The sequence below is a fragment of the Montipora foliosa genome, chromosome 4 (genome assembly GCF_036669935.1).
Source record: "Montipora foliosa isolate CH-2021 chromosome 4, ASM3666993v2, whole genome shotgun sequence".
NCBI classification, from domain to species: domain Eukaryota; kingdom Metazoa; phylum Cnidaria; class Anthozoa; order Scleractinia; family Acroporidae; genus Montipora; species Montipora foliosa.
The window spans coordinates 33864097-33884096 of record NC_090872.1 but is presented as its reverse complement, the minus strand read 5'-3'; positions in this window follow the sequence as shown (position 1 = coordinate 33884096).

Sequence of the window (20000 nt, the reverse complement as noted above, 5' to 3'; positions counted from 1 at the left end):
TATATAATGGCAGGTACATTAGAATAAGAAAAGTAACGATAAAAGCGAAGTTACATAACGTTTGGACGACTTCATGTCATCATATGTTAAGGAATTAACATAAGTATTTATACAGAAAGAAAGGTGTGAAAAATAGATGTTTCTTTCTGGTGCATTCGACGTCAGATAACTGGAACTCTCATGAACCCTTAGCTCCCGTAAACTCGTACCAGCTTTGATTTCTTAAAAGAAGTGATTCCGAAAAACATTTCGTAATAAAAAGCTGCGATAACATATCCAAAGGCTAAATTTAGCTATTAAAAGTGACGACGTTTCGACACAGTAGATACAGAACTTCTACAAGTTAATCAGTAAGCTTAATGAATGGAATCTTCTTGAGTATTTGAAGAAGGTACGAGTTTTCTAATGAATAACATTTCAAAAACGAAACACTCTAATTTCCTCTGGCACTTCCTAATAATTTCCTTTGATCTCCCCTGGATTTGCTCCGTACACCTACATGCAAGGTGTTTAAAAATTATGCTCATTAACTTTAACACTCGCTATATGGTATGTACCGTTTTCCCCCTTCATGGCATTTTCTCTATAATTTTACGCTCGGCAACTCGAATTCCTTTTCAACATAACATGTTCAAAGGAACTGGGCAAAAATTAATAATTTCCTAAATAAATTGGTCTATACACACACCTCCCACAATTGCAAAGCGACCAAAAACTGCATCGGCTGTTTAAGATGTGGTTCTTTAACGAAGTGAAGCTTGTCTTCTCTGTATCTGGGAGTTAGCGTATATATTCCCCTCAAAAAATCTAATTACTTGGTTGCCAGTATGGAAAATGTGTAATATTTCTAGGTTTTTTTTTAATTTTTAAGCTACTTTACTAAATGCGGATATATACATGGAGATGAATTACATATTAACATACCTCTGAAGAAAAGCAGCTGCTCTTCTGTAATATCAAATTTTGGTCGTCCTCGTCGACCTTCTAGTCGTAAAACAGGAGCTTCGTAGGAACGGTAAGATGAATTGGCGCCAGAACTTATAAATAATTGACGCGCTTGATTAATCAAGTCAATTTCTAGTAAAGAAATGTCACCGTTCAGCAGGGCGGCATCACCGAGGGTCTCCAGTTTCAACCCTACCAAGCCTATATCGGGAATTGTATCACCACCAACGGTTTCTAAGTCAGCGATGATTTGATGTAAAGCCGTCAGAAGTTGTTGCTTCCCTTCCATATACGCAATGTCAAAGCTGTCAACGAGAAACGTCAATGTCGGAAAGGCAATCAAGTTTATGCCGATTTTTAAGAGCATATTTGCACATGATCCAGACCCCAAACCCCACCTCGCGTCATATGACACAAGGGAGAGGGCTTGGTTGATGCCCAATATATAGTTATATGATGCAATTGCATCCCCACTGGAAATCGGAAATATCTGAGTTCCATGTGGGATTTCAACCAACAACCTTCAGTGATCTAGTCGGATGTTCTAACCACTGCGCTACTGGAGACTATGGTGAGCAATCTTTGACTCGAAATGCACCTCGCAGTCACAGAGTCAATTAACGACTGACAGCCTAGCTCATAACTGCATCACGTAGTCACGTTACAGCATATCTGAGACTCCAACTGACCACCTAACTGAGAGAGTGTAACCCAATGGTAAGCGAAGCCAAACTTAACTTCTGTTACGATTTCCAGTGTACAGAATTGGAATACCTTTTTTGACTTTTATTTCACTTCTTTTTTCACATCTGTCAACTTCCATGCAAGAACTGTTTGCGGGAGAATATTGTTGTTTTTTCTTTGTTTCTTCTTCTTCTCTATTTCCTTTTTTTTTTTTTTTTTTGAGGGAAATTTCTGTACGCGGATAACAAAAACGACCTCAAATATTTCAACCACCACAAGGAAAAAAGATCTGCATGTAAGAGCAAGAGGTTCTATACATGTTTTCACAAAGGAAGGGAATCAGTGTGGCCTGTCACTCCTTGCGTTTCTTATCTTACTACCGATATACCAAATTCCGTGAACTGATGGACCCGTTATCAAATCTTATCCTATACTTTTGTTTCAAACAACTACACCCTTATGTAGCGTTCAAAATAAGTGAAGAGAGCTGGAAGGTGACATAATCGTAAACAGAAGCTATCGAGAATAAAACGTGTGACGAAACAGTCAAGATCATGATCATGTTTAGAGGGTCCCCAATAGGGTTCTTCAATCCCGTCATCCCGACCAAAACTTTTCCTTCATCCCGAAATCCCGAACTTTTTTAACGGTCAATCCCGTTCCCGATCATGACGTCCCAAGATGATGCCCATGCCTCGTCGTCAATTACAACTACAATTGATTTAGAATACGCCTGTAGTCTTTTCCAGCAACCTTTTATGACCCAATTGACCGTAATAATTAATAATAGCAATTCGCAATTACAGTTTAGAAAACGAAATGATGCGTGATTGTCCATGATTAGTAATAATTGAATCTGTTGACATGTTCCACTTTGTTAACCTCAGTGTAAGTTTAGATTTAATTAAGCAGTAGGGAGGCGAAGCATCAGTGTTCCATAAAACGGCGATAATGGCCTGTGATATGAGTGCTAATGTATACAATCATCTACAAGAATACTTTTCTTCCTAAAATTCCTAATTAGCATGAAAACAATGCCGTTCATCACTGCGGTTTCACGTTTGTCGTAAAAGTGAAGCTTTAACTGTCTAGTCATTACTGAATAATAACTTTAAAGTGTTTTCAGTAGCATCCTTTAAGAAGTATTTTCAGACTTTTCAGTCAATCATAGCAATGGCTTTCGATATAATTCCGACATTGAAGCGAATAGTTCTTCTGAACCGGGAAACCGTTCCGAGAAGGAAGTTGACGTCGCAGTCCAAAAATGCCGGGAATGTCACCAACATCATTGTCAGTTCGTCGTTTTCATCACCAAGGGACTGTTCTTCTGCATCTTCATCGCTGCTAGACGAATCGTACTTAAGCACGCCTTCTTCGTTGTCTGCATCTCCCTCTTTGTCCCTCTCATTTGCCTTGCGGAGGGTTCAGCTGGCTCATGGGAGACCGAATCCCCTGGTTGCAATTCTCTGTGGTAGAGATAGGAAGGCAGCGACCTCGAGGCAGCGTTCCGGCTGTTGCAATCGTAGTTTGTTTTCTGACAGAGCGCTGACGGACTGCGGCGTGAAACGTCTGGACCCAATTCCTAATGCTATGTTTAAATTATGGCGTTATTGTCACAGGTGTGAAAGCATGGTAAGCATGGACTAGAGAAACAAGGCGCGTTCGGGTACAGGATACCATGACTTAGGATTTGTAAAATAGCACGCGGCCCAATGGATTGTTCTTTAAACGCCCTCTTTGGCTGCACTTCTAAAGTTTGTGGATCTTATTACGGTCAAAGTTCACGACAAAGATCACTCCATAGGGGTCACAAAAGGCACGTGTCTGCGTGGTAGAAAATTCCGGTCGTTTCCGTCGTTGGCGACGGTAAAAAGTTGAGTTGAGTTTAAATTTTTCGGAGCTTCAAAGTGACGATTTCCCGGATCCTGCTTCGTAATAACGCTAAATCCCGCGTCCCAACCATAAATGCAATCCCGAGTCCCGCTCCCATATTTCTTTATAATCCCAAATCCCGGGCTTCAAAAAGCCCAATTCCCGGATCCCGAAAACCCTATTGGGGACCCTCTGTTTAGCTTTATAGTTTAGTCAGTGACACCGACCGATTGATCGAACCATTTCGTTCCAAGATCATAATACTTTCAAGTAAACCGATAAAACCGAGTGCCTACAGCGAAAAGGCCGATTAACGAAACAAGTCAGACTGTGGGAACCCTGGCACATGAGGAATCATGGCAGACGATGGTGCATTTGCGTGTGTAAACATTTCAATCCTAACTACAGTTGATATCTGGAGCTCATGAGCTCCTGTTAATATTAATTTACCAATGCTTCCTTTGGCATTACGACGAAACTCTGTAATAAAGGTAGTAAATAATAGTAACAGAAAATCAGCAGAAGCAAACTTACCGAAATGTACAAAGGGCAGGTGAAATCCCGGTTGTAAACAAGCTGCTTTCGCGCCAAATGTCCGATCCTCACGTCAGACCCAACATGGACAGTTCCATTTCAGACTTGGCTGTTCCATTCGACATTTGGCGGTTCGGCGAAGTGTTGTATGTCACGCAAAGGGTAAAACCGTTTGTGGTCGCCCCAAACCATTTGTTTTTTCTCTACTTGATCTCGCATTAGGAAAACCATTTTTCCTTTGCATAAACCATTTTATATTAGGTCGATTCGTTTCTTAGTGTACTGTAGCATTTCAGTTCTTTTCAGACCATTCGTTGTTTTGAATCAATTTGAATCAATCGTCCGATTGTTAAACCGTTTCAGATTACATTGAATCATTTGCCGATTCTTTGAACCACTTGCGTTTTTGTTTTTCTTTAATTCATTTCACATCAGGGGTAAACCATTTGTCCTTTGCATACACCATTTCATATTAGGTCAATTTATATACATACCATATGAGTCACTTGTTGTTTCCATAAAGCAATTGTAATTACACTAAATTGATTGACCTTTCGTTAAAGCGATTCATATTACATTGAACATCGATGGACTGACCCACGTTAGGTTAAGACTAGACCCTCCGTGAGGGTACACTGGGTTGCCTATGGTACGTGCACAGTTCCAGACAATTTTTGTCAAGGTGGGGGGTCATTAAGACCATTTAAGGGGTCACTCAGAAGTCATACCAGCAGAGACCCTTTGGCTCACAGGTCCTCACAGATCCTTTTCTGAGGTTAAAAACCTGGCTACCGGCCTATTAATCATTTTCAGAAAGAAGAAATTCCTGTCCTCTTTAAAAAAAAATAAACACGCATTGCTTACGTGTGGTAGTGACGTAACACAGCGATTTATTCCATATAAAATATCAACTGAGTTGTGTGTTGCCTTCTAGGAGATTCAAGTTGTCCTTGCGTTATATGTAGTTCTAACAGTGCACGATATTTGTAGTGTTTTTGAGACTTGTCAATCATTAATGCAAATGAACGAGGATTAAGTAAAAAACCCACAGAGCGCGCTCTATACCAGGATTTCCGAAGCGATTTCTACAGAGATTTCCGAAGAGAATTCCGAAGCTATTTCCCGCGAAATCAAAATAATGGCGATTTCACTGCCTAACTTCCCACCGTTTAAAGTTCACGTCGATGGAAATGCAGGTCCTAGATCGAAGAAATGGCTAGGGCGATTCGAGAGATTAACCATTGCAATGGGGATTACCGATGACAAGCAGAAAAGAGCTCTTCTGCTGCATTACGGCGGTCCAGAGGTCGACGAGATCTTCGAGACACTTCAAGACGTCGGCGAGGACAAGGATTGCAACAAAGCCGTCGAAAAACTAACCGCTTACTTCTCTCCACAAGTGAACACAACATACAAAGTATACAACTTCCGTCAGGCCAAGCAAAAGGATGGAGAAACTCTGGACAGTTTCCATACCCGTCTGAGGAGCCTAGCAAAGACCTGCGACTTCGCAAATCCAGACAAAGAGATTAAAGAAGAAATCATCTTGAACTGCCAGTCAAACCCGCTTCGGCGTAAAGCTCTGCGAGAGGACCTTGATTTAGCTGGTCTCATGAAAGCTGGTAGAGCCCCAGAATTAAGCGAAGTACAAGCGAAGGATCTTGAAAATAAGGATAAAACCGTGAACGCGATAAAATCACCCCAAAAAGGAACACTAACACAACCCAAAGACAAACAGCGCCGTCCGCAAAATCGCCAAGAGTCACGCAACCGTGACAAATCCCGAAAGCGCGACGGAAAATGTAGGAACTGCGGTGGAATATACCCTCATAGAGACAGCTGCCCCGCGAAGAACAAAAAGTGTACCTCAAGTGGCAAACTAAACCATTTCGCCCAAGTTTGCAGAACAAACCCACCTGAGTCGGCCAACCAGGTCACGCATCGAGACACTGATGTAGAAGATGAGTATGTGTACACAGTAGGCCGTGACAAACAACCTATGTGCCAAGTCAAGACAGACGAAAAACAAGTGGAAATGATGGTTGACTCCGGAGCATCGGTTGATCGATCGATGAGAACACCTTCAGGGAATTATACAAGGAAAAAGCTCCAGAAAAACCCAAGGGCAGAATTTTCTCCTACGGCTCACCGACACCCCTACCCCTTCTGGGAACTGTCAAGGCCGAAATATCCGCCAATGCCAACAGCACACAAACAACCTTGCACATTGTCAAAGGTGCTTCAGGAAACCTCCTGGGTTTCAACACTGCTAAACAGCTAGGCGTGCTTAAGATCGTCAATCAAGTTAAAATCGACGAAACTCGTTTCCAGCCCCTCACGAACAAGGAATTCGAAAGTCTGTTTGGAGGAATCGGCAAAGTAAAAAGAAAAGTTATCAAGCTTCACATAGACCCTGACGTAAAACCCAAGCAACAACCGCACCGCCGCATCCCCTTCCATGCCAGAAAGGATGTCGAGACGGAGTTGAAGCGCTTAGAAGAACTAGACATCATCGAGCCAGTGACAGGTCCGACGCCCTGGGTGAGTCCCATTGTCGTAGTCCCCAAGAGTTCTGGCCAAGTGAGAATATGTGTAGACGTGCGAGAGGCGAATAAGGCTGTGAAGCGAGAAAAGCACTTAATGCCGACAATCGACGACCTAGTTGCTGACCTCAACGGAGCGACAGTATTCAGCAAGTTAGACCTCTCGTCTGGATACCACCAACTCGAGCTAGCACCAGAGAGCCGTCGCATCACCACATTCAGCACACACGTAGGACTTCGACGATACAAACGCTTAATGTTTGGAATCAACGCGGCGTGCGAAATTTTCCAGAACGCAATTGAGGAAATACTTACAGGCCTCCCTGGATGCAAGAACATCTCTGATGATATCATCGTATTTGGAAAAACTCAGAGGGAGCATGACGAGAATCTCCGTGGTGTGCTGCAACGTCTCCAGCAACACGATGTGCGCCTGAACAAGGAAAAATGCAGCTTCTCAAAGAGTGAGATAAAGTTCTACGGACATATCTTCAGCAAGAACGGAATCAAGGCAGACCCAGGCAAGATCAAGGCGATCGCCCACATGAGCAAACCAGACAATGCCAGTGAGGTGAAGTCACTTCTAGGAATGGCCCAGTACGTGTCCCGTTACATCCCAGATTACGCTACGATAACCGCCCCTTTGCGACTGTTAACCAAGCAAGAGACTCCCTGGCTGTGGGCCGACGAGCAGCAACAAGCATTCGACAAATTGAAAGACACCGTCGGACTAGGAGGTTTGTTGGTGCAAGACGGTAAAGTTATCAGCTACGCAAGCCGAGCACTCAGCGACGTTGAGCACAGATACTCCCAGACCGAGAAGGAAATGCTAGGAGTAGTTTGGGCTGCTGAACATTTTCACCTTTACCTGTATGGGTCAGAGTTCACCATCGCCACAGATCACAAGCCGCTTCTGGGGATCTTTAACAGTCACAAACCAACATCAGCACGCATCGATAGATAGAAGTTAAGGCTAATGCTCTATAACTGTCAGCTTATCTACCGACCTGGAAAAGACGCCGAAAACCCGGCCGACTTCATGACGGTCGACACCCAAGTACCACAGAATGTGAAGAACGCAACATCGCGGAAGACTATGTTAACTACATCTGCAACCAAGCTGTACCAAAAGCGAGGACACTGCAAGAAATCAAGTTGGAGACGGAGAAAGACTCTTCGCTCCAGGCGCTTATCAAGGCCATTGAAACCGACCTGTGGACGGATCCCGAAGTACAAGAGTACAAGAAAGTGAAGGACGAACTATTGGTCTACAAGGGAACAATATTGAGGGGAAATAGGATCGTAGTCCCTAACACTCTTCAACGGCGTGGAGCTCAAGAATTTTGCTGAGCATTTAGGCTTTCCACACCGCAAGATCACACCTCTCTGGCCAAGGGCAAATGGCGAGGCAGAACGTTTCAGGATGACACTAGAAAAATGCGTGAGAACCGCCACCATCGAGCATAAGAATTGGAAACAAGAGCTCAACAGATTTCTACGGCAGTATCGGGCGACACCTCACTCGACTACTGGCATCTCACCATGCGAAACACTTAACCAGAGAAAACTCAAAACCACTCTGCCGGAAGTGACGCCACCAGTCCGCCAACAAACCATTGTTGAGACCCAGAAGAACCTGGCGCAGAGAGACGCAGAGCAGAAAAAGAAGATAAAGACGTATGCTGACCAAAAGCTAGGTGTGAGGGAAAGCAATATCAAGCTGGGAGATACAGTTTTAGTGAAGCAACCAAAGGCCAACAAGCTCAGTACCCCGTTTAATCCAGTGCCTCTTGCAGTCGAAGAGAAACAAGGATCGATGATTACCGCAAGCGACGGACACAAGACCGTTACGCGCAACTCATCGATGTTCAAAGTTGTCCCTAGTCACATCGAGCATACTGGAAACCTTACACAAGAGATGAACGAAGACGTTTCAGCAAATCCCCAACCACTGGAAATTCAGGAACTGGACAAGATAACAAAGTCTTCAAGCCCTACTGCAGGCCTACGACGATCACAAAGGCAGATAAGGACTCCTGCGAGATTTGCAGACTACGTTTTACTTGTTCAAGAGAACTAGACACCAGAAGCATGCAATGGATTTTTGTGACTCTGTAACACGTTTCAGTTTGCCGTTTTCATATTATAAAAAAGTCGTTTAAAGAAGTCGTTTAGGTCAATCACTTACACATTTCCAAAGTCCATCATCTAGAAGGGGAGAGATGTAGTGTTTTTGAGACTTGTCAATCATTTATGCAAATAACCCACGCGGTCTAGGAGCTAGGAATTTTGTATGTTGTAGTCGTCGTGTCTGTTTAGTAAATAGTGTTGTGTTCGAACAAGTGGTTTCAAGTGTTTATTTGACCGTAAACGTCACAATATTGTTTTGGTATTGTCTATCATTGTAGTGCCATGGTAGAAGTCTTGGGTAAATAGCCTGAGAAGACATGTGGTTACTAGCAAAGTACTGAACCCAGAAAGATTGAAGAAAATAAATGGGAAGCGAGAAACATTGGCTTCTGGGCTGACATGTTGATAATTTTCAACATTTCAAGTTTAAGCGTGCCCTCTGAGCAGCTTTGTAATACTAAAATTTACTAAACTTAACCCTGTCCGGCAGGGCTAGTATCTGGATGGGTGACTATATCCCTTCGTAAAACAAAAGCATTGGACCGAAAATACTATTAACGCTAACAAATGCGAACTCAGCAAGGTACAGATTTTGTTAGCTTGCTTTATGCAAAAACAAATATTGATGCAAAAGTAAATTGATAGACAGTTTTTAGAAAGAGCAGAAGGAAGTTTCCAGGACGGTCGCTCGAGAATAACATATTTACGACATGAAAAAAAACATTAATTTTGAACCGTGAATATAGAATATAAAAAGTTACGATCCCCGACAAACATTTTGGGAGATTTTTTCTACGTTCAATTTTATTATTGTACTTTTGGTTGCACAAATAAATCGCAAAATCGAAAGTGACATCCCCGGAATTCAGCGGGAGCCGTGATTAAGTTACTGGGGCATGTTTACTAAATTTACTCTCCAAGACGAGGTTATTTAATTTATCACCAGGTAATTCCATCATTTTGGAAATAGCAGCTACTTTATTATTCACCGGCATCACAATTTTTTGCTGATTTTGGGGCTCATTTTGTTGAAACTCAAGCACACGCTTCCAACAGACCTGTTTATTTTCATGAAACCTTTCCTGCTTACAGAGCAATACTAAAAATACCCTCCCGTATCACGTTTCAACCTTAAGCTCAAAAATTCAATACACAACACGATATTATAATTCACAAAGGCAGAAAATATCACAGAATCCTTTTCCAGCGAAACATTTTATTGAAACAAACAACATAACATGCACTAAAACGCCATTCGCGTTGCAACGACTTTCGACGCCATTGCTGGTTAACGAGGATAACAAACTCCCAAATGTATATTTATATTTAATTTAGTTAGCACAACAGAAAAACGCTAACCTCATTTTGACACGAAACTGCTTTACTATTGCCATAAAAACTATCCAGTTAAGCGCGCATATTATAAAACATGATGAATTAATAAAGGCCACCTTTTCCAGCGAACAATTTTTTGAAACAAACAACATATTTGCTCTTAGAGGCGAAAACCTCTTCCTATTTCATTGCGTGCGTGAAGACAAGAAACTCAATCGTGTCAAATTACCATGTACTTCAGGCTCAAACCCTTTCCTGAAGAACATTTTCCTTGAATAATAAAAAATTGCTTTACTATTTCCATAAAAACTATCCAGTTAAGCTCGCATATCATAAAACATGATGAATTCATAAAGGCCACCTTTTCCAGCGAACAATTTTTTGAAACAAAAAACATATTTGCTACCCCTTCCTATTTCATTACGTGCGCGAAGAGAAAAAACTCAATCGTGTCAAATATGCGCAATATTACTACAAACTAAAATTTCAGGATCAAACCGTTTCCATGAAGAATCTTTTCCTTGAATAATGAAGCAAAAAATAGACGATAAGCTCTCTTTCAAATAACACACATTTCCATTTTATTTTTACCTGAAGACTGTGCAGAGTTGATCACAGATCCACTTAAGATGTTCGGTTCGTTCTCTGTCTTTGTTGAACCCATAAGTTACCAGAGAATTTTCCATTTGGTTTCAGTGTTCTACATAACAGCACACTTGGTAAAATCTTAGAAATGCAGCTCACTTTGATTTCGGCTCGACGGGCGACAGATTGTTGTCGAAGTCCATTACTCGTCGCTTTTAAGATTCCACCGCCTGTCTTGGTCAGTATCCAAATGACTTGCCATTATTGAGCTTCATAAGGGTATATTTTGTTCAAAGATCCACTAAAACGGCATTCGCGTTACATGACTTTGGACGCCATTGACGGTTAAGTTTATCATTCTACTGTGTCTTCCAGAGAAATCTACGCATTTCCACTACCCTCTCTATTCTAAGAAAATACGAGCAGAAGGGTCTATGCACAAAGACACCACTTAGCAGGGGAGTGACAGGCAAGACTTTTACCGACGCGGAAAAAAATAAAAAAATAAAATAAAACAAACAAATGAAACGCAGATCCCGACTGGGTTTGCCATACTGGCAACCCAGTAGTAAGCCATTTATTAACATCACACCGGATCGTTTGTTGTCACACTATACAAGTTCGTGTTTGGAAGATGAACCGATCTTTATTTCCATGGAACGGTTTCAGTTAGTCTTTTTCGTTTTAACAGTAATGACTAGACAATTTAATATCTTCCTAGTTCGTTTACTTTTTGAGTGAACCATTTGGCAAAAGGCAACACGACTACTTGTATTTAGGCTGCATCATTTCTAACTCGTTTAGTCTCTTCTGCACTGCGCCAATGAACCAATTGACGTTGCTATATTCCTTTTGACTTACTTCGTATTTTTGACGGTGACGGCCGCCCATAATAAATACGTCAACTCAACAACCCATGCAACGGGTTATGCAACGGTGTTCATCTTACAACTGTGTGAACTTTGCAAGGAGGCGTGACTATCAAGCAAATTCACACATCCTGATTGGCGAATAATTTGTAAAAACGTAGTCAGGTGGCCACGGTAAGGCGCGTCGTACTGTAAAGTACATGTTATAAAATCGTCCATTTCTTTTATGAATATAAACAAATTGAAAAATATCTATTGTAAACAAAGGCTGCAAAATGAGTCGATCTCTATCCATTTTCTATCCAGAAATATTTGTTGTTAACCATGTAATGAGCAAAATACTCACGTAATGTTCTCTAAAAGAGAAGCACTTGTTTGAAATAAGCAACTTTGTTTGGGACCATCATCGTTTGCCAAAATTTTTTGTTTCTCCGTAGGCTCGAAATACTCATTGATTTTCTTCGGTTGTTCTTTGACCTTAAATGGATTACAATTATGAACTCGCCGGAAGTATTTTAAATGACGTGCAGCAGTCCTTTTACAGTAGTCCAATTTCGGAGATTTCCCACACAATCTACGAATATTCTTCTCTACCTGGGTTACTGAACAATCCAACAGTAATTCTAGTTTACAGTTCTCGGTGTGAAGAACAACATTTTTAACCGAAATATACTTGATTTCCACAACAACGGTGTGAGTTCTTCTCGACGAGCCATCTGCTCCCCAACCTCGTCCCAAAGGGCTTTCTCCTCTGCAATTTTCTAAAGGAAGACTTCAGACAGCAATGACCAGAATCAGGTTGCTGACCAGCAGTTTTCGTTAAAACAATGGCTTGCTGGAGGGTGCTTAGTCTCGCGGGCTCAGAAAACCTGGTTGTGGTCATTGTTATTTAAGGTTTTCTTTTTCAAACTATCGGCTAGTCTATGCCGCCATTTTGGGCTTGTACACAAGCGGATACGCATGCTCAGCGATTTTGGCTTGGTTGCAACCGCTGTGCACAGTCTGCTGCTTGTCTTTCCTCCCGAAGAGTGAGAAGATTTGACTGCGAGATTATTCAAACATCATTGAACCAAGACGAGGGCAAGATATGGGCATCAGAAAACACCAGAAAACGTTATTTAATATTTAAAAATATTAAATAACGTTTTCTGGTGTTTTCCAAACTAAGGGAATTAGTTAATCATAGACTGAACACGCTTAAAGACAATTATTCCATTCCCATTTCATATCTATTTTTTTCCCAATTCCCAGTAAGCAAATCCCAGTTTCAGTGACTCAATCTCATTTTCCCAGGGCCAAAACCGGCCAAACGCAGTTCGCATTTTAGCACTTCAGGACCCTCATGTACAGTTGGTTTTTTTCGAGATGGTTACTGGTAATGAAGCTGCAACGAATCGGCTGAGGTTGCCTAATTACCGAGTCAGGATTTCGAGTTGGATTTCGAGTTGGATTTTCGAGCTGGATTTTCCAATAAATTGTCAGTGGTTTTACATAATGTTCTTTGTCAGCGGTGTTGGTCATCGTCTTGAGGTCTTTTCAAGATGCGGGAGAACGAGGATGGCAGATCGTTAACGGAAATCTTGTTTAATCTATCCCAGCATTGCATTCGTAACTGTATTTTGACTGGAAACAATAGCTGACACTTAATTTGGAAACGTAAGCAGGAGAGGTTGGGCAGGCCTTGAGTCTCCATTTTCCATGGCGACGAGGCTTATAAATATCTTATTTACTTAAATGACGCGTATAAGCGTGCAGTAATCGATAGCCAGGGAGAAGAAGTAAGTTAGTGGGATATGGAGACTTATTTGAATGCATGTGCATTTCGCCGGTAAAATTATAAAATAGTAAAAGGTAAAAACTGTTAAAATGTTTGACTAAACGTTTTCGATCTTGCGATCATCTTCAGAGTGATAAAATTGCATAAACCAACTGTTTTATATTTGTGGTTACGTAATGCCAGTTCCCATGGGGTATAGAGTAAGATGGAATGACTGGACTTGTTTATTTAGGACTGGGTTGAAGCGTGCGATGTAAAATGCCCTTTTATTTTTCTCTTTGTCCATGAATGGGCCGAAGCCAAGATGTCCCATGTGAATTTGTGTGCGGGGTGTTTCTTTAGTTGTTTGGCCGGTTCCGATTGTTTGTTTATATCGGAATGTTCGTTGACACGTACTTCAAGATTGCGTGCCGTTGATTGCAAGTACACGTGCCTATGTATATTACGTGTGATGCATAAATGTTTTTGTCTTTGAGTTTGAAGAGAGTTTCGATCTTGCGTGTTTGCCACAAGATATGGAAGTTAAATGTCCATTTAGTGGACAGGTAAAGAGGCATTTCACATCGCACGCTTCAACCCAGTCCTAAATTAACAAGTCCAGTCATTCCATCTTACTCTATACCCCATGGGAACTGGCATTACGTAACCACAAATATAAAACGGTTGGTTTATGCAATTTAATCACTCTGAAGATGATCGCAAGATCGAAAACGTTTAGTCAAACATTTTAACAGTTTTTACCTTTTACTATTTTATTATTTGGATGCATTGCTGTGGAAAGGACGTGGTTTGAACATGTGCTTTCGGTGAGCAGTATGATATCCAACCGCTAAAATGCAGAAAACAGAACAGTCATGGGGAAGGAAGGGGGGGGGGGGGGGGGTGGTTTGGGACCTCAACTAGGAAAACACTGTAAAGCAGCATTGGACCCATTTCTTGGTATTCAAAATGTGGGGAATTATAGGATTAATCTATTTGCCTTTTGTTGTGTCAAATTCTTAACGCGGTTTTCTAAATTTATACCACTAAAATAGACATGACAAGAAAAATCATATTCTACATCTTACCTTCGATTTACGCCCGGTTATCGTATTTTTTTGCTCTGACCTCTCTTCCCAATCTTGCCATTTTTAAAATACGGAGCATGTAACGACTTCATGTAAGACTTAATGTCTTATTTCTTTCTTCTTCCCTCATGTATGCTTTACATTGTGTATGGCCCGCCGATTGTAGCAATATTCAATAATTTGATATACACTCAACTCAGTATTTATATTTATGTATTTTTATTTTTTACTTTTTACTGGGTTGCCGCAAACCCAGTCGGAATCTGTCTTTAATTTCGTCGTTTTTTTATTTTTCGTTTTCTTTTATTTTTTATTTTTTTCCGTGTCGGTAAAAGTCTTGCCTGTCACTCCCCTGCTAAGTGGTGTCTTTGTGCATAGAGCCTTCTCCGCGTATTTTCTTAGGATCGAGAGGGTAGTGGGAAATGCGTAGATTTCTCTGGTGGACACAGTAGAACTATTAACTTAACCGGCAATGGCGTCGAAAGTCATGTAAGGCGAATGGCGTTTTAGTGGATCTTTGAACAAAATGTACCCTTATGAAGCTCAATAATAGCAAGCGAATTGGATACTGAATAAGACAGGCGGTCGAATTTTAGAAGCGACGAGTAATGGACTTCGACAACAATCTGTCGCCCGTCGAGCTGTAATCAAAGTGAGCTGTCTTCCTAAAAATTTGCCAAGTGTGGTGTTTTGTACAATACTCAAACCAAATGAACAGTTCTCAGGTTACTCAGTATGGGTTCAAGAAAGACAGAGAAGGAATCCATATAGTGGATCTGTTATCTCAGTTGTCTCGCTATTTGTCAAATTTGTATTTACCTGTTCTCAACTCTGCACAGTCTTCCGGTATAACAATTGGAAATTTCACTAATAAGTCATTGACGTGAATGGCGTTTTAGTGGATCTTTAAACAAAATACACCCTCATGGAGCTCAAGAATGGATCGTCAATTGGATGAGCAAGACAGCGCTGAAAAATAAATATCTGGAATGGTCTTCGACAACAATTTCGTTTTTCGCCTTTGGATATCAAGTGAGCTTTGTTTCTAATATTTTACTAACTTGGTATTATATAAAACACGGAAATCAAATAGCAATTTTTTTATGGATTTAACCATAGTTACTAACTATGATTTAACAAATTAACATTGAAGGAATCGAACGCCTACAAGGATGCATCACAGTGTTTACTCAAGTCGCATCTTAGTTGTCTGCCAATTTACATTTACCGGTATTTTGTACTCAACTCTGCAAAGGTGTAAAATATTTGGAAATGTGACAGTGAAGAATTATTTGAATGAAAGTTAATGTCGCTCTTGTGCTTCATTATTTACGGTCAACGTTTCGAGTGGAAAAGGGTTTTGATGTGAACTGTCAAAAATTTATTTAATTGCATCTCTTGTTTGCACGCACGCAATAGACCTTTTCAGCTTGTACATTTTGTTTTCCCAATACAGGTCATGTGATAATACTCAGGAGGTTTGGTCCTTAGTTTTGTTCATTAAAAACAGTGCATGCAGACATATTCATGCTTGCATGCACTCTTTTTAATGAACAAGACAAAGGACCAAACCTCCTGAGTATTATCACATGACCTGTATTGGGAAAACAAAATGTACAAGCTGAAAAGGTCTATTGAAATAGGAAGGTATTTTTGCCTCTAATAGTAAATATGTTGTTTGTTTCGATAAATTTTTCGCTGGAAAAGGATTTTGCCGAGATATTTCCAACCTTTGTGAACTTTAATATCATGTTGTGTAATTTTCGAGCCTAACAAATTTGCATACGTGTGTTGAAATGTGATACGGGAGCATTTTTGTGGTATAGATTGTTTTCACGTGACGTCATCATTTTTTAAAATCCAAAACTAAAGAGCCACGAAAGTTCTTATCCTCATCAGGCATAAGAGGCGGTAAATTTGTATCCATTTGCAATTTTAAAGCTCAATAGCGTGCTTCGTTTGGAAACCAGAGCATTTTGAATTTCTGAGTTACAGCGGTGCGTGACACGAGGCGACAATCAAGTTTATTGAGAAATGTATATTTATCTCATGGTTTTGAGCCTTTTTAGAATTTAAAGCATTAGGAAAAGTGCTTAGGTAAATAGCTGCCTGTTCAGTAGAGATGTTCACTCGCCTAGATAGCCAAAGTAAGTAACAGATGTTGACACTATTTTCCGGCCGCCATATTGGTGCACAAAAGATGTGCACCAACATGGCGTTTTCATACTGGGCTCTGTAAATTTCTGCGAAACATTTCGACGAATATCTGAAGTTTGGGGAAACGCACGGGCCTAAAACTTGGAGAAGTGTCTTCTTCATTTATCTTCTACAACATCACGAATTCTTGACTTTTTCCACTGGATGGTTTTCGATTTTTTTATTGCGTGACAGTGAAAACGATCTATAGTGTAACGAAAATAAACAGGTCTGTTGGAAGCTTGCTTGAGTTTCGACAAAATGACCCCCAAAATCGGCAAAAAAAATCTGTCACTGATGAATAATAAAGTAGCTGCTATCCCCAAAACGATGAAATTACCTGGCGATAAATAACCTCGTCTTGGAGAGTAAAGTTTTTACTGTCAACCTGAAGAATTGGGCGATTGTGATCTTTGTGTTGAATTCGCACATTTCTTGTCAAACTTTATAACACTTGAAAGAAAAAGAAAACTTACAAAAACAAAAACCCGGTATCTGTGTCAAATGATGATTTGACACTGTTTCGCGAGTAAACACACCGCGGTAACTTCATCACGGCGCCCTCTGAATCCGATGTAACTTTCGATTTTGCGCTTTTACTTGTGCAGCCAAAATTACAATAGCAAAAATCTCCCAGAATGTTTGTCGGTGATCGTAACTTTTTATATTCGGGGTTAAAAATTAATGTTGTTTTCGTGTCATAAATGTTGTTGCTGATGGCAAAATATTTTATTCTCGATCGACCGTCCAGAAAACTTCCTTCTGCTCTTCCCAAAAACTTTGTACCACTATTTATTTACTTTTGCATCAATATTTGTTTCGCATAAAGCAAGCTAACAAAATCGGTTCCTTGCTTGGTCCGCATTTGTTAGCGTTAAAATAGAATTTTCGTTCCAATGCTTCTGTTTTGAGGGGTACATTGTTTTTGGTCTCCCATCCAGATACTAACCCAGCCGAACCCCTAGGGATTAATTTCAGCGAACTATTGTAGCTGTCAGATGCTCAGAGGGCACGCTTAAACTTGTGGTGAAAAGCAGTTGTGCCTTCTGATTTCCTGTAACATCTACCACAGGCAATCCAGTGTATGCTTCACGGAAGCATCTCGTTCAATTTAATATCTATATTTATATCGTATTTTTTAAATCCATTTAATTTAATATTTCTATATTTATTTAATTTAAGCGCTCTATATCCATTTAATTTAATCCCTAAAAATTCATTCAATTCAATCCGTCAAAATATTCATTTAATCTCGGGGACTGGGACAGGCCATGGGAGTAGAAAGATAAGGGTCTGAGAAAGAGTCATTGCAAATACAATATGGCGGACGAGGAAGGTTTTGACATTAGGAGAGACCTGCCGGTGTTTTTAGCCTCAGTTTTAGACAAGACGGAATCTATTTGCCAAAACAATGAGGGCGAAGGGGCTGCCGAAGCGCATGCGGAAGTTATCCATCAAAGTATCAGGATGCTTAGATCGATAAGAGATTGTCGCGATATTGGAACAAGAAAAGAACCACATTTTGTTCAGCACTGGCTTTTGCTTGACGCCAGTATTGAAGGAGCAACTGAGAAATGTTTAGCACACCATAGTACAAGAGCTGGAAACTGCTACTAGCCACCTTAAGTTGAAGGTATAGAATGTTAAAGTTTAAATGTTAAAATTTGATGATTATGATCATAACAGAACTCGTAAGTGCACAGTTCAAGACTATTGTTTGCTGCCTTTCATGCAAATGTTGCATTGTTAAAAGAACTTGTACACATTTTTTCCTGTTGTTACTGTTGTAAAATTTTCATCGCTCAGTAAGGCTTATCTATTAACTATTAAGAGTTGAGTTCTTAGGAGATGTTGATGAAGTTCAAGGGAATATTAATAAAGCAATGCTCCATTATTAATATTATTGTAGTACATATGTTCCAGAATCAGCAAGTTGTTCAAGTCTCGGCAATACAAGGTCTAAAGCTTCAGTATAGATATCTGCACCCATTTCAGTTGACGGTCTCAGTGGAACCAGATGTTCCAAAACAAATGACTTCAGTAAATCTACATGGCTAATATCCACAGGGTCAATGACAATATGATTATCACTCCCAGTGGGAGATGGTCCCTGGGGGTCATATCCATATATTTCCATATCAGGTGGGTCTTCGTCTAGCAGTCCATGTGCTAGTGGATTGTCTGCATAGAACATCCCATTTGCCCACATTTCGTATGGTGACCAGTTTCCCTGTGTACGTACTTTGTGGTGATTAAAGGCTTCACAAAACTCATCAAGTGCATTGTTGATTCTTGGATTGAAGATTAAGTGAAGAGTAAGCACATGAATTGGATTATCTGTGTTGAGGATACCAGTGGACTCCATAGCATGTAGAATAGATAGTAATAAAAGTGACATACACATCTAAAGACATCTCTCCACAATCTTTCGATGCGCTGGTTGTGTGTAGAGGGTCCAGTAATAAAACTCCCCCTTCCCTTCCCCCTAGCTTGAACCATGGCATCACACACCAGGACATTTTCAACACCCTTATCCACTCTTATTCTTGATGGTCAAAGGTTTCCATCATGCTCTATGGCATCTAGGAACAGAACAAGTACAGTTTCTGCAAGATTGTTTGAATTACATCTCAGAAACATTAGTCTTCTTGAAAAGCCATCTATGCATCCGTGAATAATAATTTTCCAGCGTATCAGTGCATGATGTCCATCTAAATGCCACAGGGAGTTTGGCCATGGTACCTGATAAATCCTACGTGAAACAACAACACCCTATCGTAGTGCAGTATTCTGTGGATCCACTTTTGCCATGCTTTCTCTTATCCCTTTTTCTTTGGATTCTAAAGCCAAGTGCTTTTATGTAACCTCCAACATAGCCCTGTCCAGTAGTTCGGCCATGATCGGAAATGAAGCTTCTTACGATCTCATCTAGTTCCTCGTCAGGCAAATGATGAAATCCTGTATGTTTTGCGAACCATATTCTTCTACTCTCCTGTGTATCGTCCACCTCGAAACACCCAACCTTTCTCCAATCTTAATCCAACTGAATCCCAATTCACGCAATTCTTCTAAAATCTCAGCAGGAATGTTAAAACGTGGTCTTCCAGGAGTTTCCTTTTCCTCTTTTCCTGAGGCAAAACAATTTTCAGCAACAGTTCCTGGGGTGACAGGCTTAATTGCGATGTGATGATAGCAAGTGCTTCTGCTAGTGAATCCAGCTCCTCTTTGTCACTTGTTCCAATATCGCGACAATCTCTTATCGATCTAAGCATCCTGAAATGTGACTGATTGATTCGTTTTACGTGGATGATTTCGTGGGGGGCGGAGCCTCGTCGAGTGAAGTTGCCGATTTGTATAGTAAAACAGTCAACCGCATGGCAGAAGGGGGATTCAAGCTCAGAAAATGGCTGACCAATGACGCGAGGGTCAGAGAGAGAATCAAAAAAGATCTGATCGATGATGT